Source organism: Cervus canadensis, chromosome 19 (assembly GCF_019320065.1).
Source record: "Cervus canadensis isolate Bull #8, Minnesota chromosome 19, ASM1932006v1, whole genome shotgun sequence".
Taxonomy (NCBI): domain Eukaryota; kingdom Metazoa; phylum Chordata; class Mammalia; order Artiodactyla; family Cervidae; genus Cervus; species Cervus canadensis.
The window spans coordinates 1,266,138-1,287,729 of NC_057404.1; the positions used below are offsets into that span (position 1 = coordinate 1,266,138).

Consider the following 21,592-nt stretch of genomic DNA (forward strand, 5'->3'; position numbering starts at 1 on the left):
TTAAAGTATATGAGAGAATGTACATAGGTTAGGTTATATGCATATACTATGGGGTTTTATATGAGGAACTAGAGCATCCATGAATTACTAGTGTATATAGCAGTTTAATGAATTAAACTGCAAAACATTTTGTGATAAAACCAGAATTGGTTACCAAAAAAAAAAAAAACCACTCAAACACAATAGCATATGTTTTCTCTCTTTGGTTTCTCCTTATGAATATTTAATTCTTTAAAAATACATTTTTAAATAAATTTAATTATCTACAAAGCTACTCAATTTTCTGTAAACCAAATTTAAAAATTTTATTGCATTATTTAAAATTCATTTAGAAATTTTAAACAGTTCAAAAGCTGTGCTAATGGAACTCAGATTTTGAAGATATTACAGTTATTGAAAAAGAGCTTGTGACACAAGAAAGACATTTTTATTTACCTCTCCAAAATAAAGGAATAACCTAATCAAGTTCTAATGAATTTTAAATGATGCATAATATAAGATTTAATTTTGACATTCTATAATTATTCCTTGGGATATTTTAACTCATGTGAAGAATCTTTTGATGGAGTGCCTATTAAAACAGGATAAATTTGCATTCTTATAAAAAGTAAATGAAATTTAAGAGGCTTTCCAATTTGCAGCATCTAAGTTTGGCAAAACCTTCAAAAAGATCATAAATAATGGAAAGCTTATTTTATGAAACTTGTGTCATACAAATGTTTGCTGAAGATTGTTACTTTGAGTAGAGGCAAAAAAGACAGTACTTGGGAAAATATTTGGACTGAAAATTATATATTTTAAGAAAAACTGGAAATGAGATTTTCTGTTTAGCATAATTTCTCTGAGTTTATTTTCTAAATTTAAAATATTATCCACAGTGAGGACTAAATTAAAGATGTCAAAATTTCCCATATATCAACCATAAAACACATATTTGACAAGACTGTAGGCAATTAAAAAAATTTAAAACAGTAACACCATATTAAAAATGTATTCTTCAGGAAAATATTAGTGACACAGTATTACAGACAATATAGGCTGAAACTAATTAAAATACATTAAGGTTTGTCAAGAATTACCATTTTGCTGTTTTTAATATTCATATTATAATCAAGACATCTTAAAGTTTTTGCTTAAATATAGTTTAACTTTGAGAAATAATTTTATTTTAAAAAATGAATTTTGAATTGCTCTCTATACTAAATTCACCAATATAAAATCTCAAAAAATTATAAATTTAATTTATTTTATTGTCCCCTTTCACTTTCAGGGGTCCTAGCTTGGAAAACATATGGTTGCCATCATTAATAACCTGGCATGCTTAGGAGAGGTCAGATACACTGCAAGACTTGTGGCTCATTCTCTGATTACAGGCACTTTCAAATTTCCCTCACGGCCAGGTGGGATTAAGATGTAACCAAAAGAAAGAACCAGAGAGCTTGCCAAAAGATCGCTGTGACAAAAAAGGAAAAGATTCCCACTGGAAAGACCATGCGTTATGCTGAGGAACAGTAACTCTGGTCTCAATGCTGTTTCCTTTACTATGGAGGGACCCATACAAGAACAACACCTTTAACGGTTCTCTATTTTCGGACGTCTTCCTGTATAGCCTGCAGCAATTAGCTATCTGATTGGTCAGTACTGAAAGAGGAAGTCTGGATTGGACCCGCCCCTTCCTTTCCTTTTAGGGAGGAGCGATCTCTAATAGGTTCCCACCTCACTCGGCCCCGGACCCCCAGGCGGTAAAGGTGGCAGGCGGGGAGTTCGCTTCTGCGCCATCTTCCGTTGGATGCTGTCTGGGCAGTGGTTGGTAAGTCTAATTCTGGAGTTCAGTATCAGTAAGCCTACGGTTATAAGCCACACTTAATGAAGTACCTTCTCTAGCAGTTGTAAGGAAATATTTTGGTTTTCCTGCCATTTTTTTTTTTTCTCATTTCTCTCAAGGGACGAGAGAGACGTTACTTACGGTACCCTTCTCACATGCAGACATCTAGAATATAGAATGGGAGTAAAGAGAAAATGAAAAAGAGAAATCCTGTGTTTTAGAATGTTTATGAAGTAACACTTCGGGCGCATGCCTATGGCATGGCTAGAGTGGGAGGTATTGGTCAGTGTTGGACTAGGCACTGACCACATATTTTCGGCTGTAGGGAGCTGTGATCACATATTTTCAGTGGTAAGGGGCCGTTCTATCTTATGGCAATTTTGTTTACAGGAGAGTGGCTGCTTTTATATAAGCAGACGCCGATTTCTGTAGCGGGCAAGTTTGCATACTTTGGGGTGTAAGCAAAGGTAGGCAAGCTTTCAAGGGCTCAGCAAGAACATCTGATCAGTACCACTGAGATATCCTTATTAAATGCACCCTTGCCAAATAGTTGCTGCTGCTTGACCTTAAATTCTGCGTATTTGATTATTTCTAAGTAGCCTTGTCAGAGACAAGGGTTTGATTATAGAGAGTCTGTTTGTGTGCCAGCCTTTTTTAGGTCTCGAAGTATTTCTACTGTAATCAGCAGTATCTGCAGGATGTATTTAGTGCTAGGCTTAGGTTGTGGCAGAGAAAATATGCTGAAATTCTGGTTATTTTTTTATATTGTTTTGAGTCCCCTTCAGAGTCAAGAGAGGAAACAGAGGGACAAATCTAGGAGTCATGTGACTTGTTCTGTGTTTAAAAGTTGCTCCTATCTCTTCGGGGAGATACAACAGGACTTAGTGACTAAACCACCACCACTTATCTCTTGATCTCAAGTGGCTCTAAATTTGATAATTTCATACAGTCTGACCATGACTTTTCACTGCTGAGATTCAAATTGTGACTCCACCAATAGGAGGTTGATGGATATCAAAATTTAGAAAAAAAAAAAGGGACTCCTTACTGTAAAGTGTATCTTGTTGTTGTTTAGTCCCTCAGTCATGTCCAACTCTTTTGTGACAGGCTTCTCTGTCTGTGGGATTTCCCAAGCAAGAATACTGGAGTGGGTTCTTACTTCCTTCTCCAGAGGATCTTCCTGATGCAGGGATCGAACTTTGGTCTCCTGCATTGCCGGCAAATTCTTTACCGCTTAGCCACCAGAGCGGAGAAGGCAATGGCTCCCCACTCCAGTACTCTTGCCTGGAAAATCCCATGGATGGAGGAGCCTGGTGGGCTGCAGTCCATGGGGTCACGAAGAGTCGGACATGACTGAGCGACTTCCCTTTCACTTTTCACTTTCCTGCATTGGAGAAGGAAATGGCAACCCACTCCAGTGTTCTTGCCTGGAGAATCCCAGGGACGGGGGAGCCTGGTGGGCGGCCGTCTGTGGGGTCGCACAGAGTCGGACACGACTGAAGTGACAGCAGCAGCAGCAGAGCCACTAGGGAAGCCGATAAAGAGCATATAACTTCTTAAATTCAGAAGGAGAGATAACTCGATAAAACTAACTCGATAAAACTATTGCAAAAATAGTGTCTAAGAAAACAAGTCAGATAGGCTTGTGCTTGGGATTCTCTGGTTCTAGTGATTGTATTTGCTTAGCTTGAGGTATTCAAGTAATTTAAAATTTGTGCTTCAGGTTAATATAGAACAAGGGAAACAAATGAACCATGGAAACAAAAGAAAACTGGAGGAGAATAAAACTTATTTTGGAAGAAAACTTGAGAAATTATGGAGTGAATTGACAAAGGTGACATAGAAAATAACACTTTGAAGTTCCAATAGACATCTCTAAGAGAGAAATAGAGAGGCAAGGGGATGTAAATGCTGTTCAATAGAGTATAGGAAAAGGGAGAGGTGTTTAGTTGTTACTAGATTGAAATAGGTCCCCAGGTCCCAAATTAATCAAAAAGAGAAAGAGGCAGGGTCTCAAATGAAATGTTTCCTTCGAAGAGAGTCAAGAAACAATTGAGGTAAGAAAATGATGTTAAGTACATTAGAACAGAATCTTAAACAGTGAGAAAAGTAGGAAGATGTGTAGAATATACAAAGTATCATTAGGTGATTTTCAGGTACTGTAATCTTTGTAGGTTTGCAGAGAGATGTACTTAGTTTGTGCCTTAAAGGAATATGCCCAAGAATTAGGACTCAAGACAAGGCTCAGCAAGATAAGGCATATTGCAAGGAGCAAGGCAAGAACATGAGTTAAATTTAAGTTTGCATGGACTTGATATCAGTCTGATGGGGGAAAAGTCTTTTTTGTGAAATTATCCATCTCAGAGAAGTGGGGGATGAGAAATTTGCTTAAACAGCAGATTCTTTTAGTAAACTCAGAATATAGTGATTTCATCACTGATAGTTGAAATGATTTTGGAATTTAAGAAATGGGGGAAGAAATTAGAAGAAGAAAAAAAAAACAAACCCTGATGTCTAGAAAAGATAAAAAGGAAGGCAAGTATTCATTTCTAGCAAACGGCAATAATCCTTTATATTTTGGAGAAGAGACCAAATTAATAAGCAGGTTAAGCAGTTAGAAACTCAAGTTTTGAAACAGATTAAATGGTTAGCAAATTAACTACAACTTTCTGAAAGGTATAGGAAAATAAAAAGTAGAGGCATATTTTATTGCTGTAGAAAAATGTGTAGCAGAAAAAAAATACTATTCAAGGCCTGAACACTTCAGTGATGAAAGACACTGCCTGCGGGAGCATATGGAAGGGCTGTTAGTTCTCAGTGGGCCCCTAGGCTCTCAGGCTTCAGAAGCATCAATTGCAGCTTCACTTCAGGAATCAACTGTTGAGAGTGATTTTTCAGCCAAAATAAATAAGATAGAAAGGAAACCCTGTCTGAGATACAGGTTTCACCAGCTAAGCCGTTCTGTGGCAAGAGGCAGTGGAAAGAGCCACTGTCATACAGGATTGAAAATACCTGCTTTCTGGAGACAGTAAGGCTTATTTCATGAGATAGAGTTTTCACTTCCAGTAGTAACAGAGTGTCAAAAACTGGAAGTTAAAGGAGAGAACAGAAATGAAGAGGTTTTAAAAGTATGTTGCAGATGGAAAAATTATACTTCAAATAAAATCTGTTGATCTTGATTGAAGAATTTTAAACTTTTCTGCAAGTCAGGAATGTCTCAAATGTCAGTCCAAGAGAGGCAGTGGTATGCTAAATGCATTTTTGTGCCTAGATTGATGAGTCCATAGTGTCATAATTAATGTACTAATAGTTTTCTGGAATCTGTACTGCTCATACAGACTTACAAGCATCCAGATGAAGCTAAAACCAAGAATATTTCTAGGTATACTTCTTCCTTTTCGTGCATACTCAGTCTCTCAGTCCTGTCCAACTCTTTGTGACCTATGGGCTGTAGCTTGCTAGGCTCCTCTGTCCAGGGGATTCTCCAGGCAAGACTTCTGGAGTGGGTTGCCATTTCCTACACCAGGGGATCTTCCCAACTCAGGGATCGAACCTGCATCTCTTGTGTCTCCTGCTTTGGTAGGTGGATTCTTTACCACTTGTGCCACCAATTCTGATTTTTAAGAACACAGTGTTTTAGGGGGATATCTAGTCTAGAATCTGGGAATGTCTTATATTTAAATTTTAGTGCTGTGGGCCAGTTTTAAGTTTATATGTTCATTTACTATTATTTTTGAATCATACATTCCAAACTCAAAAACTAAAAAAAATATACATTTATAAATGTCATTTCTGTTATATTCCTTGCAAGTTGTACTTATAATATTTACTTGTTTAACCTGGATTTCCCAGGTGCTTCAGGGGCAGAGAATTTGCCTGCCAAGCAAGAGACCCTGATTTGATCCCTGTGTAGAGAAGATGCCCTGGAGAAGGAAATGGCAACCCAATCCAGTATTCTTGCTTGGGAAATTCCTTAGACAGAGGAGCTTGGCAGGCTACAGTCCAGGGAGTCGCAGAGTCAAACACGACTTAGCCACTGAACAGAAGCAGCAACTGTTTAACAAACATTATGATAATCGTTCGTAAATGCCCAATATTGTCCTGTGTACTTTGTAGTTGTTAACTCATTATTTTTGTGCATCAATCCCATAAAGTAAGAATTCCTACAATTCCCATTTTATAGATTGTCTAAAAAAGTTGAATTAATTTGTAAGTGCGAGAGACAGACCCAGGTAGTTTGGTTTGAGTCAGACTATGTGGAAAATTCTTAAAGAGATGGAAATACCAGACCATCTTACCTGCCTCCTGAGAAACCTGTATGCAGGTCAAGAAGCAACCGTTAGAAACGGACATGGAACAACAGACTGGTTCCAAATTGGGAAAGGAATGCATTAAGGCTGTATATTGTCACCCTGCTTATTTAACTTATATATAGAGGACATCATGTGAAATGCTGGGCTGAATGAAGCACAGGCTGGAATCAAGATTGCTGAGAGAAATATCAATAAACTCAGGTATGCAGATGACATCACACTTATGGCAGAAAGTGAAGAGGAACTACAGAGACTCTTGATGAAAGTGAAAGAGGAGAGTGAAAAACTGGCTTAAAATTCACCATTCAAAAAGCTAAGATCATGGCATCCAGTTCCATCACTTCATGGCAAATAGATGGGGAAACAATGGAAACAGTGAGAGACTTTTTTTTTCTTGGGCTCCAAAATCACTGCAGATGGTGACTGTAGCCATGAAATTAAAAGACGCTTGCTCCTTGGAAGAAAAGCTATAACCAAACTAAACAGCATGCTAAAAGGCAGAGATGTTACTTTGCCAACAAAGGTCTGTCTAGTCAAGGCTATGGTTTTTCCAGTAGTCATGTATGGATGTGGAAGTTGGACCATATAGAAGGCTGAGCGCTGAAGAATTGATGCTTTTGAACTGTGGTATTGAAGACTCCTGAGAGTCCCTTGGACTGCAAGGAGATGAAAGCAGTCAATCCTAAAGGAAATCAATCCTAAATATTCATTGGAAAGACTGATGCTGAAGCTGAAACTCCAGTACTTTGGCCACCTGATGCAAAGAGCTGAGTCATAGAAAAGACCCTGATGCTGGGAAAGATTGAAGACAGAGGAGAAGGGAACGACAGAGGATGAGATGGTTGGATGGCATCACTGACTTAATGGACATGAGTTTGAGCAAGCTCTGGAAGATGGTGAAGGACAGGGAAGTCTGGTGTGCTGCAGTCCCTGGGGTTGCAAAGAATCAGACATGACTGAGTGACTGAACAACAGGAAGTTAGCTAAACTCTTTATTAGGTCCCGTGTTATGTATGTTTCCTGTTTCATTTTTTAAATGCAATTGCATGCATATATGAATACATATTTTTAATTTTGCCTTTTCTCTGCAAAAGAAGTCAAATTTTATATGCTGTTCTCCACCCTGTTTTTTCCCTTAGTTGCTCATTCTAGAAATACTTCCATATCAATAGGTAGAGAGCTTCTTTCTCATGGTATAAAATATGAATATAGCTGTAGCATGAATATTTGCTATGTGAATGTATCATAGTTTATTTAAATATTCCCCTGTTGATAGACACTTTTGTGATTTCTCTTCTTTTGCAATTAAAAATAATAGTGTGGTAATAAGCTTATATACTTGTCATTTTTGGCAAGTTATCTGTGGTATAAATTCTGAGACTTGATTTTTTGGATCAAAAGTTAAATGCATATATAACATTGTTTGGTGATGGTGGTTTAGTCGCTAAGTTGTGTCTGACTCTTGTGACCCCGTGGACTGTAGCCTGCCAGGCTCCTCTGTCCATGGGATTCTCCAGGCAAGAGCATTGGAGTGGGTTGCCATTTCCTTCCCCAGGAAATCTTCCTAACCCAGGAATCAAACCCAGGTCCTCCCGCATTGCAGGCAGATTCCCCACCGACTGAGCTATGAATAAACGATTTCAAATACTGCCAATGGACCATGTATCCAATCAGTTACAGCTTCCATTATTCATCAAATATATGTTAAACTTGGCTACCAAATTCATCCAGATCTTATATATGGAATTTTATTCAGAAACTAATGCTCTCCATTTCAAGAGACCAATGTTGGCAACACTTAAGCACTTAATATCCAATTCTTCACATGAATGTTTTTGTCTGATGGACCACTGTTGAACTTTTCTCATGAAGTATGAGCAATAAAATTATATTTCGTAGATGTTCCTACAGTATTTTCATGTAGATATCATTGTTTATATATTGCCAAATCTTGTAAGTCTTTTACATTTTGCATTCTGCTTTTATGCTTCGCAATAGCCTTATTAATAATATTATGAAATGTTGAGATTTTTGCCAATCTGATAAGTGAAAAATGTTACTTCAGTGTTGTTTTAATTTGCATTCATTGTATAATAATAGGACACAAATGAGTTTGATATCTTTACATTTGTTTAAGGGCCACTTGAATTTTTCTGTGAACTGGCTCTTGGTTTTTGTCCTTTTTCTAGGGAAACCTTAGTGTTTTATTTCTGTTTGGTATCCAGCTGCTCTTTTTATATGAAGAAGATATTACTTTTGTCTCTGATGTGAGTTTCACATGTTTTTCCCATGTCAGTCATTTGTCTTTTGACCCTACTTATTTTTTTAATGTAGTAAAATATATCAGTATTTTCTTTTATGAATTTTGAGTCATACTTGGAAATGTATTTCTCCCAAGTTTATAAAGAAATTTGTTTTCTTTAGTACTTTCATGGTTCCCTTTTTTCCTTTGTACATTAAATCTTTGATTCTTTTTGAGTTTGTCAGTGGTCATGAAGTAAGATACAGATTCAACTTTATTTTTTTTCAGATGACTACTTTTTGGATTCTTTAAGATGTCTATAGTAAAAACATGTCTTTTTACCTGTCTTTGACATGGTACAATTTATGAATCCTTGAAGAAACTATACCCATTTCAGACACTGAGAATACCTCTGACTGAGAAAAAGTAGAATAAATTCATCAACATGAGTTTTGGACTTTCTACTAGCAATTTGATTTTAATATTTTCAAACTGCAGCTCACAAAGGCCTGAGAATTTGACCATAGACATTAAATTTCTTTGAACCTTAAAATTTCTTGTATTTAAACTTTCACGGTGATCTAATTTTTGGACTTTAATTTACCCTTGGGAATTTAATAATTTAAAGAGGTTATTTTCAAGTTGGAATATGTCTATAATGTCAGAATTTTATTCTTAGAACTTAAGCCTTTTGATATAATTACAGGACTGTTGATAAAAATGGTGAATGTGCTGGTCAAAATTTGGGATAAGAAATAGAATTGGGATTAAATTTTCAGCTTTAGATTTAGAATGACTACAGATTTACTTCAGTTAATGTGGGTTTTGACCTGTTTTGAAGGATTCTGGGCTTGAAAATCTAAATTGGCAACAGTGGCTCTAGAAAAATTCCCAAAGTCATAGTTGGAGTGGGTGACTCAATGGTGGGAGCAGGAATGTCTTGATAAGATACTCATTCCTTTGTCTAGGGGAAAGTCACTCCTTAAGCTGAGCTGAAGCTTCATAATTAAGCTTAGAGGTTTAGAAAGAATGCTGCAGCATATTGGTGTATGGAAGGGACAGTAGAATGCTTTCTGCCCACCTCTGATGTTTCCTTTATGTAAAAGATCCGTTGTCATAACATGTCTGACCTTTCAACCTAACTTCTACCAAGTAGTTCAGGGAGTTATTTGATTGTTGAATTGAGAAGGAGAAACTAGGAACCCCTTTATTTTCACTTGTTTTTGGAGTTGAACTGTCCTCAGGAAGCTGCTCTGCTTTCCTGTTTTACAAGGGTGGAAGAAGGACTGTCGCCAGTACCTTATTCCTGAGACTAAAAGGGAAACAGCATAATTCTGGATTCAGTACTAGAAAACATATTAATAGGTAAACTGCAGTCTCCACTATCTGCTTTAATCAGACCCAAAAGTAATATTTGGATCTCTCAATTAAGCCAATTCAGTAAGCCCTTTTGTAATTCTTCAAAAACTGAGTAGGAATGTCAATTATTGACCTTCCTCACCTCCAACTCCATCAAGGTGAAAAGTGCATGATAAGGACAATGGGATGGTTGAACTGAAATTTCAGATGCTGGATTTTGCCTCATAATTGAACTGAGAATCAAGTCAGCAAGGACATCACCATTCAGTACACTCAATACATGCTCAGTAGCAATCTGTTTAATAACTGTGTGGAGGGAATATATATGAGTTATATCTCCATAAGATATGTATAGAAAAATGAACAAGGGTCATTTGCATACCAGCCTTGATGATTTAATGTTGCATATAATTTTTCTGAAATGTGAAATAACAGAAAAGTCTAAATTTAAAACTAAAATTGAAGTTTTGTGTTCGACATTCTCAGAAGCAGAAATACTGAGATGTAGAAATAAAGTAAGTTATATATTGTACACCTGAGTGTTTAGAACTGCCAAGACTATGAAGTCACATCATGTTGAGTTTTGGGTTTTTAATATTCATCTTTATTAATTTTGTTCTGAATGAGCACTTGGATGTTTTTCATCAGTGACAGATTTTTGTAAATAATAAAAGCACTACCCCTACCCCTGACCTTAACATTTGTGACACAGTAAGAGCCAAGTTAGTTGTTTTAGTCAAGTCGCCAATTTGTTCATAGGTGAAGAACGTGATAAGATGTTTGTTCCTCTACTTATTAAGATGTAAGGAAGTAGCTGTCTTCCTCCCCTCCTAAAGGAGTCTCCTTGGAAACTTACTGCGCCTGACTCAACTATAAAACACTGGTCTGTCAGTAAAATCTCTGCAGAAGTCAGATAGCCTTGTACAGCTCAGACATAGAGGTGATGTCTCTTAAGTAGTGGGTCTCATTCCTCCTTGAAATGTAAATACCTAGGAGTAGTCCCCACAGTACTTTCGTCTAGTACTTACATACCTATCCTATGATGTAACCTTTGGCTTTGGAGAAGGTAAGTGTTACTATCCTTCTGGATAAGGGCAGTTTAGTACCATCATTAGAGAAGAAGGCAGTGGCAGTCCACTCCAGAACTCTTGCCTGGAGAATCCCATGGACGGAGGAGCCTGGTGGGCTGCAGTCCCTGGGGTCGTGAAGAGTCCCACACACGACTGAGCGACTTCACTTTCCCTTTTCACTTCCATGCACTGGAGAAGGAAATGGCACCCCACTCCAGTGTTCTTGCCTGGAGAATCCCAGGGACAGTGGAGTCTGGTGGGTTGCCGTCTATGGGGTCATGCAGAGTCAGACACGACTGAAGCGACTTAGCAGCAGCAGCAGCACCATCATTAGGGGAATAAATGACTACAGATTTAATCCTGTGATTTATGAAAATGTTTCTAGGAAAAATGAAAGAAGGTTCTCTAACTTTATAGTGAATTCATTTTCATGTTGTAGGAAGCTTGGACTTTTCATAGGAAATATGAGAAATCCATAAATGTTTTATTTCCCCATACATCCCTTACATGATTTTTCTGTCATTTCTGCTGGATAAAGATGTTAATACTGTACTTGGGGCATAACAAATGCTTCATAAATGATAGCTATTAGAATAATTATGCTTATTAATTTGAGATCTTAAAAATGCCTCTATATATGTTGCAGAAGGAATCATTGAAATGGAAATAACTTTTAAAGTCATTTATTTCAGTTATAAAATGAATTTATGGTTGAAATTTAGGTGGAATGGTATCTGTCATGAGCTTCGAAATCTGCAGAGAGGAATCAACATTTTCCTCATGGAAGAGTGCTGTTTGGTTCACAGCTCACTTTCTCTCCTTGGTAAAAAGAGTATCCCCACCCCCACAAACATACATGTGTGTACAAATGTCACATACACACCTATACACACATGGGCATGCCTTCAATTGCACTTAGGTTTTTGGTCTTTCTGCAGCTTAATCACAATGGATCTTGTGCTTTCTTAGGCACTGAGACTTTATTCTCTACTGGTAGCTAAACCTAATAGTTGGGATATATCTTATTCACTTGCCTTTCTTAACTGATTTTTTAAACTCTACTTATAAGGATTCAAGTTCATTTTATTCCTGTATAATACAGTGACAACTCTTCAAATAGGGTACTATAATGTCTAGCTAGAAAAACAAAGCTACTTCAGGTGAGGTAATATAGGATATTATAAGGCTATAGTAGTTGAAAAAAGAGAAGGATAAATACAGGTTGAAGTATTGATAATATTTATTGGAGGAGATGGTACATGATTTGGACGTTGCCTTTTATAAGTAAAAAAGAAAGCATTTCAGGTATGGATATTAATATGAATTAAAGCCATTTCTTGAACATATAATGACTTTTTTCTCCAGCTGTAGAGAAGTATAGCAATAAACAAAAAGTTATGAACAGCCCCTTTTCCGTGATTTTACAGTATGGTAATTTTACCATACACTGTGATTTACTGATTATTCCTATGATTAGGGGACAAAGGAGATATGCTGTCAGCAATGAACCTACCAGGTTAGACCAAAGAGTTTAGGATAGATGCTATGCATTATGTAGGATCAACAAAGATTTTAAACCAGAAAGTGAAAGCATGAAAAACGATACTTTAGGAAATTTGATCATTGGTAAATTGAATGGAGAGAGATATAAGTCAGTCAGTCAATTAGGGAAATAGTAGAATAATCTAAGCAATAAATGATAATAACACCTAATTTAATTTTGACTTTTTCAACAGAGAATTCAAAAGAATCAGTAGTTCTTTTAGGTTTAATTTATGAATGAAAGAGGTCATTCAGAGCTTCAGGATTTGTAAAAAGGTATAGAAATTTGACAGAGAAGTAGTTAAATTCATCTTGATATACATTTGGATGTTGGTCAGTGCCTATATACAGGGGAAAAATCCCTATATTAATGTTTTAATATTAAAATATTATAAAAATTAAAATTATAAAATTTAATTTTGTATTTTGGGATGGCCTGCCTTGAACCCCATCACTTGAGAGTGGACAGTACTAGGTTGGTTCCTAAATTAGTGTCTTCTAGTACTACTGGAGGTAAATAACTACTTTGTTTCTTAGCAGAAGTCCAAGTGGTATTTTTCTGCCTTAGCATTTTCTTGTTATAGAGAGAAAGAATGCCAACTGAGCCAGGAGAGATATCACCTCTTTTTCTTTTTAAAGACCTGAAACAAGCATGGGGGTAGGTGAAGGCAGGGGAGAAAAGAGCTGGAAACCTAATTTTACAAAAAAGCTAGCATTTCTTAACAGGGCCCACAGCTTGAGTGACCTGTATTTCCAGACAGTTGCCCCTGTCTTGACCTGTTTGTTTCTGGTTTGTTGTCTGTGCCCCTGGGGTGAGGCTAAGGACAAAGGACAGTTGGGAAGCCAGCCCTGGCTCACGAAATAAGCCTTCAGTTGTCATTTTAATGGGTCTACTATTTCACCTTAATTTAATTTCCCTACCTCCAAGAATATATCTTGTTTTGTAAGTTCGCAAGCTGACACATCATCCAGAGAGAATATTTATTTTTCCTATCTTCTTCACACAAATGCTGACATTATTCTAGCAACAGTAATCAAGATCTTCTGTCTTTGGGTTGCAAAGAAAATGCATTCAACTGCACTTGAAAGAGAAAATTGAAATTTGGCAACAGATGATAAAGCATATTCTCCTCTCTTTTCAATTCTATCTGCTCATATCAGCTGAACTGCATTAATAAAAGCAAAAGGGGCAAATATACAATATTCAGTTGCCCAAAACCATGTATTAGGTGTGTTGTGGTTTATTCCTATTACAGAACCTTTTGCTTTTAGTTCTTTTTTGGGTCAGTGCTAGCGTGGTGCAAAATGAACCACGAAAATAGTCCCTAGAGGAAGGTTTTCCCACTAGCTTTAATAGCAGAGCTGCTGTGAATTTTCTAGAAATATGATCAGATCTCAAATATGATTGCCTTGCCTATCTGCTCACTGTAACCTTTTTACATTTACTGGTGTAATTATTTTAGGAAACAACCCTGTAAATTTATTAGCATGCTTAATGCTAGCTTTAATTATTTATTGCATTTATTGGGTATGCAAGTCATGAAATTGCCACTGGGTACGTTTACCAACAGCACAACCACCACAATGATAAAAGGCATCCAAAAATAAAAGTAGGTTGGTGCCTCTGAGAGAGAGAGTTCCATAAATAAAGGGCATACTGCAAACTTTTCTTTTCCCCCATCAGACATCTCATGGGCGTGATGATTGTGAAACCATAGTCAAATTTATAGAAATACATGGGTAAGGGCAAAATGAAGTTCATACTCATGTACACTCAAAATAATTCTTTACTGCTAGCCCTGTAATAGGTGGTTAGCACAAGTCTAGGCAAAATTTTAAGTAGGAATAGTTGAACTTTAGGTGCTTCTAGACTCCTTTTTGTGTACCTATTAATATTTCCTTCTCCAGAAGCCTCATTTATTTTCTCTCCCCTCCAAAATTACTTATTCTCAAGAGGAGATGAGATGCATTACCACTGGAGTTTAAATGGCTAAGGGGGTTCTGTGAGACCAAGCAGCCCTAGTTTCAAGTCCACTTTTTATTATTTTCCATCTATGTGATTTTAATAAATGATGTCTTCCTCAGGGAGATGTGGTGTTGGTACAGCTTGAGCTTATGCAATTTAGAGGACTCTTTTTTGAAAAATACAAAGCCGTGTCTATACATTTAGGTAATAAAGTGAATATTTATAATTATAGTTTATAAGTGACAAATGCAACAAAATTCAGGAAAATAAATTTTATTGGGCATTCACCAATCATATTTGTCCATAAAAATTTTTCTATGACAACAACAAGAATACCTTCCCAAAATAACAAGTGGTCTTGGGATATAGTGACCTATTCTGATTTTCTGAAGATGTAGGGACTACTTTGATTTTCTCTCCTCCTAATGAGTCATTTTTTTCTGATAATGGAAACTGATGTGGGGAAGATGGGTAAAGTTTGAGATGAGTCGGGCACCACTGAGTAAGCCACCTCTCCAAGAGCACTAGGCTCTGCCTCTCACAGAAGCTGGCGGCAGCCCCAGAGTGACTCCTGAGCGAGGACGCGCGTCTTCGCCCTCCTCCCTCAGTCACGGCCAGGCGGTGAGCACTGCTTGTGAGACGCATCGCGAAGTCCATAGAGGACTGTGGGGGTAATGGTGACGTGACAGTGACTCCAGAGAGGCTCACCCATGTGTTTACCCGTAAAGTCCATAAAGGACTGTGGGGGTAATGGTGACGTGACAGTCACTCCAGAGAGGCTCACCCATGTGTTTACCCGTAAAGTCCATAAAGGACTGTGGGGGTAATGGTGACGTGACAGTCACTCCAAAGATGCTCACCCATGTGTTTACCCGTAAAGTCCATAAAGGACTGTGGGGGTAATGGTGACGTGACAGTGACTCCAGAGAGGCTCACCCATGTGTTTACCCGTGTGTGACATTTCCAACAGGCTTCTCCCAGTAACATTATGAAAAGTGCCACTTAAGTCTGATACCACATGTGACACTGCTTTTCTTTTGTTAACCTATATTCTAACCTATAACAGTAATGCCAACAGTCCCTGCAGTTAATATCAAAGTCAGGAAGACTCAGGCCACCAGAGTTAGCAAGAAGTCCTTGACCCTCCTGAGAGGAAAGGTATTCTTTCCTTTGACATTGATGCATTAAGTAGGCTGTTCTTTGGAACCTTTGGGTTGTACTCAATTATAGTCCTTAGTATTTGCCTCTCCTAAAGGATGCCCAACAATAGCTAAAAATAAATTTAACTGAATAGGGTGAAAGAGTAAGGAAATAAAATGAACACATAAGAGGTCCATTGCACAGAGCTGGAACAAAAGAAACCTACTTACATCTGAGATTCATTTTCTCTTCACTGCATCAGAATAACATGCCTGAAATTTAATTTGGTTTTACAGTGCTCACAATCAAACTTGGCTTTCAGGACGTGTTATTCTGAAAAATCTGTGGTCTCTTCAGCTTTTGCTGAATCCAGAGTCATTCTCTAGTTGCAGGAGGAGAAGGGAAAGAAACAAGAGTGAGCTCAGAGTAAGCAAACTAATCCATAATGAGGTGGCACAGTATTTACTAGTCTACTACATAGATTCCCCCATAAGAATTGGGGGAAACTGAGACTTGATGTAAACTACTGTCTTTTCTCCAAGGTGCTGAGGTCAGAGACAAGACAAGGGAGTTTCACATAGTTGTTATTCAGAGTGCGTCCTCTTAGACCCTCTCAGCTGGTTCTGGGGCGTCTTCTGATCTTCTCCTCGTCTCATTGCTCTCCCCGTTCAGTCCTCTCTGGGACCCTCTTCCTCATTCTGGCCTTAAATGCTGAAGTGTCCCAGGACTCCATCCCCCGACCTTGCCTCTTGTTTAGACACAGTCACTCGCTCGGTGATCTTTTAATTACCACTCTGACGCTGAAGGCTCCTTAGGTTCCATCTATGGCCTGAATCTTTCAGCCCCATATCCAAATGTCTGCTTAAACCTAATGTAACCAAACTTGAATTCTCAATTTTTCTCTACCAACTCTGTTTCTCTCATAGTACTCCCCTTCAAGCAAATGATAATATCTAGTTGCTCAGGTCAAAAAATTTGGCATCATCCTTGACATTACTCTGTTTCATATCCTACATCAGCAAAACTGTTGGTTGCACACTTTTGAATCTGACCACTTCTCTCCATTTCTATTGTCACCACTTTCATTCAAGCCACCATCATCTGTTGCCTGGACGTTTACTTAATCCTCCTACCCCTTATGTCTTCCCTTACCTCCATTTAGCTATATGTCTTACATTGCCAAAAGTTCCATTTAAAATGTAAACATGCCACGACCCTCTGAGTAAAGCCCTTGAGTGCATTGCTGTCATACTCAATGAAGTGGAAAATCTGTATTCACCCAAAGGCCTGACATTTTGTGCCTCCAGACTCCCTCGTTTCTGTCCTTACTTCCTGTTCTCCAGCGGCTCTGCTGCTCCTCTGTGCTCGCTGTTCTCCTGTCCAGAGTGACCTTAGTCCATGTGGTTTGCTTTTTTATTTCTTTCAGTCTTTGTCAGCTTGTCAGAGAAAACTTCACTGCTTGTCTTGCTCGAGGAAGCAGCTTTATCCTGCTTTATTTTTCTTTAAATCTTTGTTGTCTGCATCTCCCAGTAAAATGTGTGGTCTATGTGGAAAGAGATTTGTGGTCTGATTTGTCTTCTTTTATATGCCCAAAGTGTCAGATGTCCGGGCATAGTGTAGTCAGTAAGTAAATATTGGAGAGTGAATGAATAAGTCATCACTAATGTTCTTGGGGGGCTCCATTTGTATTAGAGCAGCATCCTTTCTGCTCTGTGGTCAGGTCCATGATCGTTCCCAGCCAGTTTCCAATTCTGGCTTTTAGTAGCTGATCTCTTCTAGAACAGATGCCAAATCCTAGTGATTATGAAAACATGGCATGCACTGAGGAAGGCCTAGACTTAGGCTACATTTCTGCCCAGACACACCAGAGTAACATAAAGCTTCAGAGCTCATTACAGATTCTTCTTAATGGAGACTTAAGTCTGCTGTCCTACTATCTTCAGCTGGAAGTCATATTTTCAGAGCAGGGACAGCTGGCTGTGTGGGTTGGAGGTCTCAAGGCTTAGGTGACTTTCTGTAAGAAATGCTGCTGGAATTTATTCCTTTGTGGAAATCAATTTTCCTTTGTTATAAAAGTAACACTGACTAGATGAATGAGGAAACATTGGCAAAACAAGAATTGTAGAAAAAAGTAGAGAAATAATTATTCAAAATTCCACTACTTGATGTGTTTCTCATTAACTTTATTTTAGTGTTTGTTTATATGTGTATGTGTATGTATGTATGTTTGTATGTATGTTTACACAGTCGGGGTAAGCCAACAGTATTTACGAGCACTATTTGTTGCCCTGGTGGCTCAGACAGTAAAGAATTTGCCCACAATGAGAGAGACCTGGGTTCAATTCCTGGGTTGGGAAGATCCTCTGGAGAAGGGAATGCAACCCACTCCAGTATTTTTGCCTGGAGAATTTCATGAATAGAGGAGCCTGGCAAGACCCAGTCCATGGGGTCTCAAAGAGTCGGACATGACTGAGTGACTCACACACACATTTTTGTTCAGAGTGTTCTGTCCCTGTCCTAATGATCTTAATAAAAAAATGAGGGGTTTGACTTTCTGTCCTTAACATGAATACTCTTCAGGAGGCATTCCTTCCACATGAAATTAGACTTTAGTCTTTCCATGTTATCATTACCCTGTGCTGAATGTACATTTGTCCTTTTTCTTATCTATCTATCTATCCTTTCTCCCTCTCTGAGAGATAATACCCCTAGAAGCCTGCTTAGATATATTGGAGCAGTGTTGGAAAACAGAATTCCAGTGAAAACAGGAGAAAAGTATGTGAGAGTGTCACTGACTTGAAGAAGAGTCAAGTAGTATTGTGTCAGGCTTGGTGGATATGGAGAAGAGTTTAATGTTAAGGAATATTTGTGACTGAACCTAAATTCCGGGAGCAGATGGTAGGTTTAAGGCCAGACCTAACAGAGAAGATGTGAAGTCCTTGCCAGAGAGGATGCAGATAGTGAACATAATGGATAATGGAGATGTGGGGACATTTTATAGAGGTAGATGAGCTAGTTCTACCAAATGGACTTTTCTCCTTGGGTTTATTAAATTAATATATGATCATTATAGAAACACTAGAAAGTGCAGTTAAGTAGCTGTCCACTTATCTGAAAATATCTTTTGGTGCTTGCTTTGTGATATTAGTTATGTCTAGGGTGGAGATTAGAGAAAGAATTGGAAATTGGAAGAAGTAGGGCTTCCCTGGTGGCTGAGATGGTAAAGAATTTCCCTGCAATGCTGGAGACCCGAGTTTGATCCCTGGGTCAGGAAGATCCCCTGGGGAAGGGAATGGGTACCCACCCCAGTATTAATGCCTGGTGAAGTTCATGGACAGAGGAGCCTGGAAGGCTACAGTCTGTGGGGTCACAAGGAATCAGACATGACTGAGCAACTTTCAGTATATAAGAAATGAATAGGGAAATACATCATTGCAATATAATCATTCAGAAAGAAGTAGTAATCAGTCATCTTTATAAATATAGTAACCTGTCCATCCCTGCTACTTGACTTGTTATGTATTACTTTGTGATTTGAGTCAAATCTATTACTTTTAAAAAAACACTTAAATTCTTAAACTGGCATTAACAAGCTGGAAATAGACCAGAATTTAAATGCTACTTATTTCCTATAATTCTAAAAGAATTCATTGAAATATTAGTGGAATGCAGTGTCTAATCCCTGAGGGCACCCTTCTGAGACACCTAAGTCTTTGCCTCAGAGGAAAGCGATGGTCTCTTGTGGCCCCTTCTAAGGGGCCACTTTGTCACTTTGTCACTCTCATTGTGCTCTGAATTCACAGCACCCAGAGTGTGAGTTATTGCGTATCGGAGAAGCTCTTAGTGTCACTGTGGAATGTTCTCCAGATGTTTGAGTCATTAAGAGTGATGTCAGCACAGCAAGCAAGGCTTCCGTTTTGGAACATCAGTGCCTTCCGCAGGGCTCAGCAGCCCACTGGTTCTGGCCTGATTAATAGTTGCAAACAGAAGTGAGCTGTGTCCAAGAGGTGGCCAAAGAATTCCTGGACCAGGCTAAGTGCTTCCTTTGTTTTTATTCTTCAAGCTGCCTCCAGTATGCAGAGGCTAACTGCTCTGGTGAGGCAATTAGGGAATAGTCAGATAGTAAGACCTCTTTCCTAGCTGGTAAAAATTGTCACACAAGCCTCAACTGTCTTGTATCTGTATGAGATACTTACTTTGTAAAGTAATTTTACACACATGATCTTAGATGAAACCTTTGAGTCCTAGGTGGCAGACAGTGTACAGACGAAGGACATAAGAACCTTTTCTCATAAACGTCAAACTGGTTAGTGTTAGAATGAAATTTTGCTTCTTAAATGAATGTATTTGCATTTTGATGTTGTTATTTGTTAATACTCTTGGGCTGGGAGGACATAGTATCTTTTTGTGGAAAATGCACATGAAAATCTATGCCCTAAGATGCTTCTCAGCAAAAAATGAACAAAATGAAGCTTGAACAGTCTAGAAAGAAGAGATGAGATTCCTTCCTTCCTTCCCTCTCTCCTCCCATTCTCTCTTCTTTCCTCCCTCCCTTTTTTCCTCTCAGTTTGATGTATATTAAACCCTCCTAAATTGAGGTACACTTAATGGCTCCTACCTCTTATTAGAATTGTAATGCTTATTGTTTTTTTAAAAGCCAATTATATTTTCATGTTGTTGAGAGGATTTCTGCCTCGAGTATAAGACACTTGCTTGTGAGTTTTTTCCCCACACCAATTAACAGTTCTGTCCAGTAGGTGGACTCCTTCATGCACATATAGGGGTTTTCTTTTTCCTTTAATCAAGTGTTTCTCAAATCTGTGAAAAAGCATTTCCTCGTATTGAACTTTTGATTTCACCAATTTATTTTCTGAAAGGCTGAAAATAGATTCTGGTATGCTGCCTATTCCTGTTGAGAAATGACTTCATCTTTAGTTATTTTTTTAAATTTCATTTTTGTCTTAGTCTATATCTTGACATTTTTTATTTATAAGTCAGAGCTTCTTTGCAGTAACTAAACTTCATCATCACTGGATTCTCTTAAACTGCATTTCTGTGCTTATATTCACCACAGTATACAAATATATGATTAATGCAAATTGACACCAAGGACTAATAATTACATTTGTTATGAGATTAAATCACTTTATAGTCTCCATAGTTGTTTTCTTCACATTGTTCTGTAGTAAATACTTTTTATAATGGTTTTTTCAACAAGGAGTCTGGCACTTGGGTCATTTTTAAGCCGGTCCCTGAAACTTCCACTAGTTACTGCCCCTAGGCTGACTGAAGTCAGGTGTTTTTAGCAGTTTCTCTATGCCTCTGGGACAAGTGCAAATTCTAATTTTAAGTTATGTCTGTCTTTGTCCCTAAATTCTTAACTTGTTCTTTGAAAATCTTATCATATCATGTACTTATAGACATAGATGTTGTATGCATGAAAATTACAGTAGTTGATTTAATACTTTTATGTCAACATGAAAGAGAAATCTTTTGAAATGGAAATCCAATTTAGGAAAAGCTTCATTTAGGTAACCTTTGTGTGCTCTTTCTCTGTGACTGAGCCAGTGAGGATAGCATGTGATCTGAAACCAAATTTCTCTAGTAATTCATTGCCTTTACATATATTATATGTTCCACCTCCAGTGAAAGATGAAAATGTCAAAGATAAGTAGAAAAAGAAAAGACAAAACTGCAAACAGGCTTCCAGTTTCTAACCAAAGACTTCCTGAGATTCTGGATGGTTGACATCCGCCGGGAAGGTCACGACTAGAGACCAGCTCCTCAGAACAGACACAAGGCGCACCCAACTGGCGGGGCGGAAACTGAGGCTGGGACCGCGGAGGGGTTAAGGCGCACTGCACCCGGGGAGAGTGCGCTTGTCAAGAAAAGACAGCCTTTTTCTTGTATAATCGAGACCAGTTTTGCTGTTTTTATTCTAGCTTATAAATTTGTCGAAAGAGTTGTATCTTACTCGTCTTTATATTTATCTTAGTATCTGATATCAAACCTGGAGGTATAGCTGAACAGAATGTGTTCTGTCACTTCAAAAATTGAAATAACTTGAATTAGAACCTTCTATTAAGCAGAATAATTAAGGATGTCATTATAGAAACAGAATATTTTTTAAACCCA

General features: G+C 38.0%; 1 protein-coding gene across 1 annotated transcript in view; it reads left to right on the forward strand.

The window, feature by feature from the left end:
• The first annotated feature begins 1,694 nt into the window (after nucleotides 1-1,694).
• LOC122422191 (cytochrome c oxidase subunit 7B2, mitochondrial) overlaps nucleotides 1,695-21,592 on the forward strand; it is a 126,477-nt gene continuing 106,579 nt past the window's right edge. The window contains exon 1 of the mRNA XM_043438500.1: nucleotides 1,695-1,810. The gene's annotated coding sequence lies outside the window, so the exon portion shown is untranslated. The remainder of the gene's footprint in view (nucleotides 1,811-21,592) is intronic.